This window comes from Phascolarctos cinereus, unplaced genomic scaffold (genome assembly GCF_003287225.1).
Source record: "Phascolarctos cinereus isolate Bilbo 61053 unplaced genomic scaffold, phaCin_HiC Scaffold_5;HRSCAF=322, whole genome shotgun sequence".
Taxonomy (NCBI): domain Eukaryota; kingdom Metazoa; phylum Chordata; class Mammalia; order Diprotodontia; family Phascolarctidae; genus Phascolarctos; species Phascolarctos cinereus.
Window position 1 is genome coordinate 468,879,798 of NW_027555958.1, and position 14,427 is coordinate 468,894,224.

The 14,427-nt window shown below is 46.5% G+C and overlaps 1 protein-coding gene across 5 annotated transcripts in view; it reads right to left on the reverse strand.

Moving 5' to 3' along the window:
• The window catches only part of GNG12 (G protein subunit gamma 12), a 149,937-nt gene that overhangs the window by 102,584 nt on the left and 32,926 nt on the right, over positions 1 to 14,427 (reverse strand). Inside the window, exon 2 of one of the 5 annotated variants that reach the window (XM_078156707.1) lies at positions 477 to 563. The exons of the other annotated variants lie outside the window; for them this stretch is intronic. The gene's annotated coding sequence lies outside the window, so the exon portion shown is untranslated. The remainder of the gene's footprint in view (positions 1 to 476; positions 564 to 14,427) is intronic. 5 annotated transcript variants of the gene reach the window in all.

Here is a 14,427-nt window from a genome sequence, read left to right on the forward strand (position 1 = left end):
AAATACATGAATGATTTCTGTGAGTTCCTCCATGTGGAGAACCCCCTCTACCAATACAGATCCTAAGCCTAAGCCTAGGTAGGACTGAGACCAACTCAAGGCACTGCCTTCTACAGGAAACCTATCCTGACCATACCAACAGGATACCTTCTACCTAGAAGTTACTTTGTATCTATATTATATCTATTTTGAATTTAATATTCTTTGTAATATTATTTCTTTCCCTACCCCATTTCTTCAGAGTAGGATATAAACATCCATAAGGATACTGTATTTATGTCTTTAAATCCCCGGTGCTTTATACAGTCCCTAGTAAATGGTAGGCACTTAATAAATGCTTTTGAAGATATTAGTCCTGGACATTTGCCTGACAGGCATAGTGGATAATGAAATGTCCAAGGTCACACAGATAGGAAGTGTGAGAGGTGGGCATGAAATCAGGCCTCTCTTTGAATCTAAGGTCACCAAACACTAACCTTGTCTTTATTTCTTGTTTCTCTTTGGTATTTGTAAAAGAAGGATTGGCCAATGAGTTGTCAGAGTAGGAGTCAGAAACACAGCGCCTGCTGAACCAGATTAAAATGTCACTGGGAAATACTTAACAAAATAAAAATACAACAAAACATGGAAAACATGACATTTAAAACCAAATAAATATGCCCCAGCAGGGATCCTTCTGTATAGATGGGTGACCGCCATTTCTGTTTGAGCTTGGCCCCACTGCCTCAGAGCATGCTGGGATTAGCCTTTCCTGGGGCGTCCTATGGAGCACATATAGTCTTCCTTAGGTGAAGGTTTGCTGAGCCCCATTCTGCCCCGAGTGACTGGACTGGGGGTGGAGAAGCTGGCATTGTGTGGTGCTGAGGGTCTCTCCGGTTGGCTGAAGAGTGGGCAAACCTGGAGACGCAGTAAGTTTGAATACAAAAGGACTGATACACTCCTCCATTACCTTTTCTGGTTCTCTTCCTTTGAGGCAACCAAGACTTGAGCAATTATGAGCTGCCAGGTGAATGCATGGCACCACTCTTTCTTTGGCCTCTACTTCATTTATTCTTTTTAATCTTAGAGAAATAAATATCTGGAGACAGAATTAACCGGGTTATTACCTCATGGGCTTCAAAATGTTGGAAGAACTGTCAGAGGTCCTTCAGGAACTGGAGCTGGTAAGAGCCGCAGCCACGCCCGGTGAGGAGCCCCTCAGAGGTCAAGGGAGCTGGTGGATGCAGCCCAGCAAGGAGGCTGCTATCAAGCCAGAGGTGAACCTGGTGGGGGCTGTGCCAGCGGAGAAAATGACTTCTGGGGCCCGAGTAACAAGGCACCCCTCCACTCCTTCACCCCAGGGACCTTGTGGGCATGGAATGGGCGAATGTGCCTCCTGCTTTGAGGTGACTGCTTTCTAGCTACTGGTCTCAGAAAATACCCTTTCATAAAAGCTAATTTATGTCATGTAAGTTGATTGACATTGGCAAACACACTGTATTAGGGACTCAGGAATAACAATATTAGAAGCTGTGATCCCTAAGGGAGGAATAGTCAGACACTTGTTGGTGGTGGAAGGGGACATCAGAAGAGTGAGTCCAGAGTGGGAGGCGGGGAAGGGTGCTACACATGTATTTTGCATACATTTATATGTGTGTACATGTTAACTCCCCCCAGTATCAGCTCTTTGAAGCAGGGTCAGTTTTTTTACCCCCTTTGCATTTCCAGCACCTGGCACAATGTCCAACACATTATGGATTGATTCCCTGACTGGCTGACCCTATATTTTCATTGTTATAGGGTGCCCCGAGGGCAGAACACCATCCACTAATTCAGATTAGCACCTGCTCAGGAACTGACAGCCTCAGAGAGTTTGGTGGGCACCCTGAGAGGCTCAGTGCCCTCCCATCGCAGTCACCATGGGCCAAGGGTGAGGCTCAACCAAGATCTCCTCAAGTCCAAGGCCAGGTAGCTGTCCAGCCTGCCATTCTGAAAATTACGATCATGACACATTGTCCTCATGCTGAGTTCACTTTGACAACTCTTAGGATGGTCAAACTTTGAAAAAACAAAACCAAAGGTATCAGGGTCCAAACCCCAGATTTAATCAAAAAATCACTTTCTGAATGGATGAGGCAGATTACAAGGTTGGTATGGAAAGAAAAGGTGATGAGGGCACGAAGCAAGGTGAAAGGACAACAAAGGATTTGCTCTGTGCTTTGTGCTGTTTTTCAGCCGTGTCCTGCTCTTCGGGGCCCTGTGTACCCCAGTGGCCGTGGCGCTTGCTTGGCAAGGATCCTGGAGTCGGCTGCCATTTCCTTCTCCAGTGGATTAAGGATTAGTGTGGGCTTCTGCTCCTCACCTTGGCGACCACCTGCCATAACGGCCAGAGCACTGGCCCGGGCGTCAGGAAGCGTGGCGTTTGAATCCTGCCTCCGAGTCTTCCGCGCTGGTTGACTCTGGCCAAGTCAAACTCAGCCGAGCTTCACTGTGAAACGGGGAGATCGAGAATGCCCACGGCACCTCTCTCAAAGGGCTCAAAGGAGACTGAGCTCGTTAAGAGCTCTGCTACAGAAACGACAACTAGTGTCATTCTGGTCATTTCCTCCCCAAGAAGGAGAGCTTGCTAAGAAAAAGCACAGGAACAGTTTTACATGTGACTGCCTAACAGCGGCTCATGTTTCCACTGCCCTTGGGGGCTAGCAAAGAGAGCCCTTTTCTCAACAATCCCAAGAGGCAGCCATCACTCCTTCCCATTTTACAGACCAGGGCTTGGAGGTTCACAAAGGTTAATGCTACTTCACTTTTGTCACTTAGTAAGTGGCGGCTCTTGAATTCCAACCCAGATCTCCTGATTCCCAGTCTAGAACACTCTACCATTTCTTTAAGAAGGCTTTGCCAGGCCTCTATAACCTTAGTGCCCTCCGTCTCTACTTCGTGTGTATGTGTGAGAGAGGCAACTGGGGTTAAGTGACTTGCCCAGGGTCACACAGCTGGAAGGGTCAAGTGTCTGAGGCCACATTTGAACTCAGGTCCTCCTGACCCCAGGGCCAGTGCTCTATCCACTGCACCACCTAGTTGCCCCCTATGCTTTCTTTGTACAAAGGGCAAGATCAGAATTCGCATCCCTCCCCCATGCTTACATTCTGTATGACCTTGGGTAAGTCATGCCAGTTCGCGGGGCCTCAGTTTCCTCATGTATAAAACAAGGAGGCTGAACTATATGGCCTTTGAGGTCCTTCCCAGCTCTCCACTGATGATCCTATGTTGTTTTTTAAAATTCATTATTAGTTTCAAAAATGTGATTTTGCTTTATTTTTTGCCACTTAAATAAAATTAAGAAACACCATAAAGGGAAATTAGGAGTTCAGTTAAAACCAGAACATCCTATTATAAAGCCCTATGTATACCCCTTACCTAGCTCTTTTAACTTCAGCAAGTGTATAGCCACGAGAGAGCTCTTGTGCATGCCTAGTCCCGGCACCTACGTTTGTTTAAACACCTCTGGATTCCACTGAACAGAGTGTGTGAAAACGCTTCCAACCTTGGACACAGTGGTAAAATTCTTCAGTCAAGTCTGTGAGGTTCCCACCCTCCACCCCCTCCTCCTTTGGAACGTACAGTATAAATGACCTCCCCCCTTCCTCCATGAATGTTGTGTCTATCCATGTGTGTGCACCTCCACCACGAATTCACCTACCACCACGATGGGGGCACAGATACAACCTAGGCGACATCTGTTTCCTACTATCCTGAAAGCCCACAGGAAACCATTCAGGTAACTACAGAGCAAAGATCTGGACAGAGTTATCATGCTGAAATATTCTCGTCATATAACCTACAAGGGCATGTTCTGAAAAACATAGCAGCCCAGAAGGGAAACTTTCCAACTCTTCCTGAAATAAGCCACATTCCAGACGATTTTCACTAAGTCGGACCTCAAATAAACAATGCTATGAAGTCACTCGATCCTGGCTTATGAGTTTCCCCACCCTACCCAGATGGATGAATCCCTGATCGGCAACACAGTACACAGGAGGAAGGCCAGTGGGAATTCCAAGGATTGGAGGAATGGGGCCATGTTGTGGTGCACGGGAAACATCTGTGGACTCAGTCAGAGAAACTGGTCTGAGACCACGCTTTACCACTTATTACCTGAGTCACCTTGGGCTAAATGCTTCACTTTGTTGGACCTCAGCTGACTCGTGAAGGAGGGAGATTAGATGCCCTCTTATATCTCTAAATCTAGGGCTTCTACTGGAGCCAACCTTGCTTAAAGAAAACCCTTCTGCCTGCCATGGATAGTCCTTCCTACCTTAGGAAGGTACAATGTGATTAAATATTGTTTACTGTTTCTCCAAGGCCAGGTCACTGCAGTGACCCAAGTTCTTATGGTATAGTACCCATTAATCAGACATTCAGCAAGCCTTCAAGCGCCTGTATGTGTTATGCCACTGGAGAAGATTCTATGGACACAAAGCGAAATGAAACTACCTCTGCCCTCAGGGCACTTACATTCTATTGGGAGAATGAGCATGTACATACATGAAAGTAAATAAAGCATTCAAAGTGTAGCAAGGTTGGACTGGCTCCTCGGGGCCATCCCTTGGAGCAGGCTCAGAGCTGCCACTCAGGGTTGTACTTGGCCAGGTAGGAGTTTGGAGCCTACCTTCTACCATGTATGACTCAGGGCTCAAAGCTTTGTACTTTGAGTTGATGGAGACTCCTACTATTTTTCTTTCTGGCTCCAAATAGTGTCAAGTTGCTTCCCGGTAAAGGATTGGGGGAAAGAGAAGGGTGCAGCTGGCACTATGCCATACATCACCCCCAATCCCTAGCCTCCAAGAAGGTCTAAGCACAAGTTTTGTGTAAGCAGGATTGAGCCTGGGGTTTTGGAGGCTACTTTTGTGTTTTTTCTTTCTTGCTCTTCTGTGAAAGAGTCAGTACCTCTATCAAGATGGACAGCTACAGGTATGGAGGTAACCTTGTGAGTTTGAGCCATCCCATCCAATTAAGAGTTGAACAGTGGCTGAGAGAAATCCACGGCCACTACTGCAGTGTTCTTGGAGAGGAAGGTCATCAACAAAAGGATTAGCCCGAGCAAGCTGTTAATCAGCAGGTTTGTCCTGGACGCTGTTTAGACAGTGTAGAGTAGAGGTGAAACATACAGGGCTCAGTCAGCAGTCCTGCAAAAAGGTTCTGATTAAGCTTAAGTATCAGCCTCCCACCAGACTGTAACAGTAGTAATAAGTTGTTTCTACATCCTGTTTTAAAATCATTCTGTTTATGCAAGCTATGTGTCTTTTATGTTTAGCATTTCTTTTGTGCGTGGGATTAAATTATCTGCCCATACCTGATTTGCATTAAGTATTTTTTTACTCCCCCTTTTGGTGAAACACCAGATGTGAGCCATAACCTAAGTCACAAATAAAGCTTTTCCCATATGCTGGGGTTAGGGTTAATGAGCCAAAGAGTCTAACCCTTCTCATTAGAGGACAAGCTCCCCAGGACTGAGCCCGGTCCAAAATGAATATCACACAACAGGAGACAGGTATAGCATCCCAGCAATAGTTTCTTAATGTTAGAAAAAATAAAACAAGGAAATTTGTGGACAGCCCGCATTTTTATTGAAGACAGGGACTATCTTTTTATTAATGGTATCCCAGCACTTAGCTCAGTGCCTGGCACATAGTAGGTGCTTAATATTTATTGTATTGGAATTGACTTTTAAAATGAACAAATGAATCCCTGATATCGACCACTTCCCCCCCACCATTTGCCCTTGGTGCATTAAGTATAATACCCCCTCTAATACTTAAAGGACCCAAGGTTTTAATGGTATAAGGGATGTTCCCTCCACTCATGCAAATCAAAATCTCTAGAGACAAGCCTTCAGTGTTTATGCATACATCATCTCCCTCTTTCAAATGGAAGCTTCCTTAACGGCAGGGACTTATTTGGCTTATTCTTTGCATCCTAAAGGTTAGCAGGGTGCTGGGGCACTAACAAAGACTTAAGAAATGCTTGTTGACTGACTGATTCAAACAATGCTAGGCTGGCAAATTCATCACCCTTCGGCCAATGGTCCAATTTTGGCCAGGCTGATTTTCAGATGGCAGGCATGCTGCCCAGACCTGAAGCCTCACTGAGCTGTCAGAGGACCTTCTAGAGCTTTCTCTTGACCTAACTTTACCTCTGGGTTAAAGCAAAGCATCAGAGGACCACAGATTTAGAGCTGGAAGGGACCTGAGCGGCCATCCAGCTGAACAGATGAGGAAACTGAAGGCTAGAGAGCTGAGGATTTACCCAGGGTCACTCAGCTAGCAATGAGTCCTAGGCAGAACCTGAACCCAGTTCTTCTGAACCCCAAGTCCACATTGCACTGTTTCTCCAGGAGGACTTTAATTCTCCAAAATCCCAATTAATTGACGGTTCTGAGGGACTGAGAAATCAGATGGTTAAAATAACAAATCTGGCGGACATTTAGCTCTCTAAGATGTATCATCCTTTTTTTTTCTTTTTTTCTTGTTGGGGGGGGAGTTGTGGGGGGAAGGGAGGATTTCTCTCACTCAGCCACGAGACTCCAGAGTCATTATACAAATATTTGGGTTATGTCCGCTGCAAAAAGGAGCCAGGCTTGACAGTTAGGGGTAGAATACAGGAAGCGCCTCGCTGGGAGCCTGGACCAGGAAACAACACTGAAAGTTTCTCAGCTTTGGCTTCTGCTAGATTTCTGGGTACAGGCATGTGGGAGAGGTAACCTCTCCACGCCTTGGATTCCTGAGGGGGGGGGAAGAAGAATCAGAACAAATACTCTACGGATGAGAATGAACGCCAAAGGGGTGTTCCCAACAGGTCCCACAAATTTGAAAACTAAAGAGAATGAATTGCAAGTGTGTACGAACAGACTACAATTCTCAGAGCCCCTGGACTTGGGCATGGAAGGTCCTTCTTGCTTTATCTACCTCAATCCTGCCAGGATTCCTTGGGCCCCAGGGCATGTTTGGGCCAGGCCTGACTCAGGCCAGTCTGGTGATTCAAGCTCGGGAGTGGAATGAAATGAGGCTCTTGTAGGGCACTGTATGTTTACAGTAGCACAGGAAGGGTATTCAGCAAGAAGACAGCCTGCCTGCCTCCACATTTGTAATGGTGGCTCCCTCCACCAGCATCACGGATCAAGTCTTTGGGATCTCAGATGCCTCACAAGCCAGGTTTTTGTAAACAGGCGACCAGGAAGCGATATGAACAGTCTGAGACTCAGTCTCCTCGACCAATTGACTGGCACATAGTAGGAGCTTGATAAATGTTTAGGGAAAAATCAGTCTAGTGCTTCTACCGTATAACATTGCCATGGCCAAGGTTTAAAACGGGGCTCTGCTCAGCATTCTGAGACTAGAAATGCAAGTTAACAACTTAACCCTGGGGGCTGGTTAGGAAGCAGGCTTCCCCCAAGAATTTAACCCAATTCAGTTCCACTGTTTTGTTGCCAGGCCACCATGAAGCTAAGCCAAAAAGGAAGCTGTCCCTGCCTTCGGGGAGCTTACCTCATTTATTCTGCATGTATTATGTGGGCATATATGCATGTATGTGTGTGTGTGTGTATTCATCTAGGCACATACATGCTATCTCTCCTATAGAATATAAACTCCCAGAGGGCAGGAAGTGTTTCATTGATGTCTGTTTTCCCAGAGCCTAGCACAGTGCCTAGAGGGAGTTGGGGGGTAGGGGTTTGCAGGACTGGGACTTTACTGACATGGGAACTTCCAGACGGAGCGTCTCCCTCTACCAAGGCAGGCAGCACCGTCTCTGCCACTTCATCTTAAGGCAGCTGCCTGACTCATTGATACGGCAAATGACTTGTTCAGGGTCACTGAGCCAGAACTGTCCAAGGCAGAATGTGAACCCAGGTCTTCTTAACTTGGAGCTTAGCTCCTTTAGCCAGTACACCAGGGGTCGACAAACTGCAGGTTGAAAATCGTGTTTACCTTAAAAAAAAGAGTTATTTTATTAAAAAAAAAATGAAAAAAAACCTGAACCAAAATCTCTTTGTTCTCTAGGGCACAAAACAGGCTGTGGGCTAACCCTGGCCAACCTGCCATATTCACACCACATTGCCCGGCACATAGTAGGTGCTCATGAAATGCTGGATTGGGAGATTCATTCTCCTTGTGGTAAATAATACACACAAAGAAAAGTCAATGAACAGTGTGGACAAAACAGTTTGGAGAAGTGCTCACAAGTGAGCACTTTAGGAAACTTCCTGAAACACGAACCACAGGACTTTGGTTGGTTTTCTTTCTTTCTTTCTTTTCTTTTCTTCTTCTTTTTTTTGGGGGGCTAGGCAGTAGGGTTAAGTGACTTGCCCACAGTCACACAGCTAGTATCAAGTGGCTGAGGCCAAATTTGAACTCGGGTCCTCCTGACTCCAGGACTGGTGCTCTATCTACTCCGCCACCTAGCTGCTCCCATTGGCCAGTTTTCTTTGTTATAAGGGAAGGTATGATAATGGTAGGCCCGACGTTTCTCCACATGGGGAAATGTCCTGTGGTCTCTTGGTCTGAGCCCTGAGTTGGCCTGGAGAGAAGCGTCTGAATGAGGACCAATCACCAGGACGCTGGAGAACATGGGAGCCGGCGGGAGAGACAAGTGCCTGTCCAGACTTCACGGGAGCCTCCTCCTCCTTCTGTACCTGCTCCCATCCTGCAGGGCAGGCTTCCCGTGGTTTTCTCTGCACTTGTGAACTTTTCTGAATTAGTCTGCATTTACCTAGTGCTCTTCCATTTTGCATCAGCAGAGGGCTATGGAAAATTTGCCGGTCGCCCTCCTGGGAGAGAGACTGAAATACATGATACACCATAAAGAAAAATAAAGCCAGACAAAAGAAAACAGCAGCAAGACGGCCAAAGCTCGTTGCCAAATCCTCCACAGTGGGCAGGGAAGGGAGGTGGGTAGCTGCAGAGAGAAACAGCGCTTCAGCTGAGCCTTCTGTTGCCAATGACAACTGCTCTAAGAGAAGGGTCTCCTGAAAATCCACCTTAGCATCAGAGACTTGGATGGGAGGAATTAAAAGGCACAATCACAAACCACAGAACTCCAGAGGTGGAAGGGACCTACCCACACACAGTGAGAGGCTCTTCTGGCTGTTACGTGCAGACAATGAGGTGTCGGGCTGGCGATGCCGTCCCACGCACACCTGGGAAAGAACTGCCATTCCGGCACCCCAGCGACTGGGGCTGACTCGATACTGTGTCCCACAAGGGCATGTTTCATAGCTGAACAGCCCTAATGGGAAGGAGGTTTTGCCTTTTATCTATCCTAAGCTGTTTCTTTATGATTTCCACTCATCAGTCCTGGTTCTGCCTTGTACGTCCAAAGGACGGCACTAAATTCCTCTTCAAGTGAGAGTGCTCTAGACACTAAGAGAGACCGAGCGTACCCACCTCTGCTCTGGCCATCCCCACACCCAAGAAAAGCCTTCTCCTCTCAAGGCTAAAAAAATTCTCTGTTTTTTCAACTGCCTGGATTCAAGCTCCTTAACTTCATTTATTGTTGTTGTTTTAAGCAAAATTAACCAGAAAGCCCTATTTATCCCCATTTTCTGTGCTGCAGTTTTCCCTAAAATTAGTTCATCAATTGTTCTGAATATCATTTTAATCTTTTCTTGAAGATTATTCTGATCCTGATTCTGATCATGCGGGATAATTAAATGGTGCTGTACACAGGCATTGGAGGGGGCTGGAAGGATGAGGTCATATAGTATAGAAGAAAGAACATTGGCTTTGTAGTCATTGTTCAGTGACTCCTATGTGTCAGCTGCGAAAGAAAGGTAAAGACAGCCCCTGCCCTCAAGGGGCTTACAGTCTAACAGGGAGATAACATGCAAACAACTATGTACAAACTGAGGGAAGGTTCTTGCACTAAGGCAGAGGACGCGGGTTCAAGTCACGGCTCAGTCATAAGCTTACAATGCATTTTACTGATGAAGAAATGGAAAGCAGAGATGAAAAGTGCTTTGCACAGGTCACAAAGCTCCCTAGGTGTCTCTCAGGCACCTTCACCCTTCTCAGCTCCCATTTTCTTCTGCTATCAAATGAACAGGATGGACCAGCATCTCAGGGCCCTTCCCACCCTAAATCCTATCAGCCTACCTTTAGGTCTGAAACTTGTAAAGATCCAATGAGGTAAGGCGTGTAAAGTGCTTTGAAATAAAAATAAATAGGCACACACTCATCTAGGGGTTCAAAGAAAGTGCTTTACAACTAAAATTGCAACAACCCCGGGAGGTAGGTGTTATTGTCCCCATTTTACAGCTGAGGAAACTGAGGCAAGCAGCAGCTAAATGACTTGCCCAGGGTCACCCAGCTAGTAAGTGTACAAGGTTGAATTTGAGCTCAGGTCTTTCTGACTCACTTTCCTCCTGCCTCAGACATTTACTAGCTGGATGATCCTGGGCAAGTCACTTAACTCTGTTTGCCTCAGTTTCCTCATCTGTAAAATGAGCTGGAGAAGGAAATGGCAAACCACTCTAGTATTTCTCCCAACAAAACCCCCAAAAGGGGTCACAAAGAGTCAGATGCGACTGAAAAACAAATTCCTGACTCCAGGTCCAGGGATCTGTCCCCCGAGCCACCCTGATGCCTCATATCCATCAGGATGGCTCACTTTCTGCTGTCCAGGGTTTTGACCTCCTAGGAGCTCTAAGGAGCTGGGGCTTGGCAGCCACAGAACATGGCAGGGCAGGACTCTCCTGCTCAGGGCAGTTTGCTCTCCCAGTTTCCTGGCATCAGTCAGGCTTTACAAAAGGGTAGTGTTTGTTGTGAATGGGGCCCCTTTGTCATGTGCCTCTCAATGCCCACTGTTCACAGGGTCCATTCTTGCTCCCTGCCCCCAAGGATTTTCCCTACCCAATAGTGACTCTCAAGTCAATACCATGGGACCTAGAGTCTTAGAGAATTTCCCAAGGGCACTCAAAAAGTTATATGACTTTCCACAGTCAAAAAGCCAGAATGTCAGAAGAACCTGACTCCAAAATGTGCCTGGAGATCCGGACTGCAAGACCTACCCTCTATATATGACTCCACTCTGCCAGTCCATAATTCACACTTCTGCTACAGGGGAGGCTGAAAATGGTGGATCCCTTGAGCTGGGAGTTCTGCGTTTCAGTAGGCTAGGTTACCTAGTGTCTGCACTAAGTCTGGCAACAATATGGCGAGAGGAGGTGGGGTGGGGGAGGGAAAGGGCACCTGGCTGCCTAGAGAGGGTGAAGAGGTGCAGGTTGGAAACGAGGCAGGTCAAAGTTTCTCTGCCGATCAGCAGTGGAATCAAGTTTGTGAAAGCTCACTGATCTAGCCTGGCCATGATCGGGAGAGAACCAGTCTAGGTAATAATAACAATAATAATAATGGGGGTGGAGGGAAAGAAGGATAATGATGCGAGACAGGTTTTGATGAGGATAAATGAGAGACAGATATAATAAGGTAATCTTGGAACACCTGAAGAATGAACCAGTAAGTCTGTGCTGAATTCTGAGATCACAGTCTTGACCCCAATGCACCTATACTCTAATAGAAAGAGACAACACACCTCTGGGAGAGGTGGCCAGGAGTCCATTAAGTAATTAGGACAGAAACGAAGGCACTGATGACTGGATCATCGCTCCAGAACTGAGAGAGGGAAGATGGAATCCAAGCAACAGCCAGGCATCAGGTCGAGAAGACAGCCACTGTGTGGACACGGAAGTGAAATGTGTTGGGGGCCAGCTTGAAAGAGTGGGCCAGGCGAGGCACTCACTAAACAGGAGAGTCAGGCCCTGGGGCAGAAATGCCAGGGAGAAGAGGCCAAAAACATTTTCATCTGAGGATGGATGGGGAGGGAGAATCAAGAGAAGGTTTCATAGAAGAATCCCCCCAATCTCAGAGCCAAAAGGGACGTCAGAGTCTGCTTCGTTTGATTCAGCACACCGAACAAGTGCTTAAAATCTTCCAGTGAAAGACCAACGATTGAAGGATGTCTGGGGGCAGCGAGGTGGCGCAGTGGGCAGAGCCCTGGAGTCAGGAGGACCTGAGTTCAAATCCGGCCTCAGGCACATAACACTTACTAGCTGTGTGACCCTGGGCACTTAACCCCAAGTGCCTCACCAAAAAAAAAAAATGTCTAGTCTGTGGTGGGGCATGACATCTGTCTTCCAGGACAGAAAGACTACCCAGTAGCTAGGTGGCCCAATGGATAGTGTCTCAGACCAGGATTCAGGTTCAAATGCTACCTAAGTATGACTGTGGGCAAGTCACATCCTTTCTCATCCTCAATTTCCTCAGCTACAAAATGGGAATAATAACAGCACCTATCTCACAGGGTTGCTCTGAGGACTAAATAAAAACATGTAAAGCACTTTGCAAACCTTAAAACTCTATCTATCTGCTAGCTCTTAGGAGAAGAAGAGTCAGCTTCATTCTGCTTGGCTCCTGAGGGCGGAGGGAGAAGCCATGAGTTGAATGACAAACAAGGCTGACTGGTGCTCGACAATGGGAGTCCACACAAAGCTGGGGCTATGCAAAGACCCTGGCACACAATAGGAGCTTAATAGATGTTTGCTGATGGATTGACTGATCTTCCTTTTCTTTTGCTATTGGCGACAGGGCCAGGCAGATGACGACTTGGAATGCCCAGGAGCTTTCTGAATTTCTCTGCCAAGCTTTCTTAGCCTTAATGCAGTTTCGCCCTTTTCCCTTCATTCTACTTGGCGGAGGGACATACTGTGACACAGTCCTCGGCTTGGGTCGCTGCCAGCGTCAGCGTGAGGCTTGAGCATTTGTGAACACTGCAACATTTCAGCCGCAGAACTGCAGAGAAGTGGTTCATCTTCCCAGCTGCTTACTTCCCTCCCCTCCCGGCATGTGAACATTCATAAACGGAATTTACATAGCTCTCCGAGGTTTGTAAGACACTTTACAAAAAACTCTGTGAGGCAGGGGGCACTGAGAGTAGTACCTCCATTTTACAGATGAGCAAACTGAAGGTCAGAGGAGTTAAGTGACTTCCTCAGGGTCATTCAACTAGCTAGTGACAGAAACAGCATTTAAAATATAAAACTATGGAAGATTTCAGTAACTCTTAAATCCAGGAGGGAAGGGCCATAAGGCCTGAACTGGGGTTTGAAGAATCTGTGTCCCTCTTCTATATACACCCTTCATCCTTGGAAATGGACTCTATCTTTCAAAAGCTTTCCATTTGCAGTCATGTAAGCTGATAAGGTAACAGATGTATCTGAGGCAGACTCCAGCAGTTTGGAACAGGAAATCATTTGGCCAGAGCTGTTGCAATCGGCAAAGTGGCATCAGCTTGGTTAATACTTGGGTGGGGAAGATTGGGCAGAGACACAAAATGGTGGCCAAAGCATGGCCCAGGCATTAACATGGAGAGTCAGAGAAAGGTAGCTGTTGACAGTAGAAATGCTGGTGATGGGAGGTTGGGCCCACTGGAGGGCTCAGGAGAGACATGCATGATAGCTAGCTTCAAGAACTTGAAAGGTTACCATCCAGAAGTGGAATTAAGATTTGCTTTGCATGGCCAAAGAAGGCAGATGTGGGCTCAACATAAAGAAACACTTGCTTCTTAACATCAGAGCTCCCCTAAAGTGGAATGAGATGCCACAGGAGGAAACAAGCTCCCATGTTTTTTAAGGGAAGGCTAGGACGTTGTCGTGAAGATTCCTATTTAATAAGGGGTTGGCCTAGGTGTCCTGTACGGTACTACCAACTCTAAGATTTCTGATTCTATGAATACTTAAAGTGCAGAAAGCAACAGAAAGGAGGATGAAAACAATGGGCCAGGATGAACTGATGGCCAGGAAAAAAAAAAGAGATCAAGGTGAGAGCTCTGAGCTCTCACTGAAGGACAGTTTGCTACGCTGGACTTGTGTTCCAGAATAGTGTGCTTTTCACCACAAATTAGTACGAGCCAACCATGACCCTCTCTACTTCTTACAGAGGATTAGTTGCCCAATTAGGGCACTGGGCTAAAGTTTATCTTTGCTCCAAGTATAGAAAAAGGATGTGCTAATGTAGAAGAATGATGCAAAGAAAACTGAAGGCCTATTTAAATCACTCTAAAAGAATGCCCATGGAAAAGTAGGGTTAGAGATGAAGGGCACACTGACATACAAAGGTGGGGAGATGGCCAATACTTCAGAGATGCCTTATCTTGTGTCTTGTCCAAGAGAATGTAAGCTGCTTGAAGGCAGGGGCTGGTGTTGTTTCACCTTTGTATCTTCAGGGCCTAGCATCATCAGTCAGTGATTGAGCATTTATCATGTGAGCCTTTAATTACTATGTGTTGTCTCCCCCTTTAGACTGTAAGCTCACTGCGGGTAGGGACTATGCTTCTTTTTATTAACTGTATCCTCAGAGTTCAGCACAGACATGTGTAAGTGATTAATAAATATTTAATGGA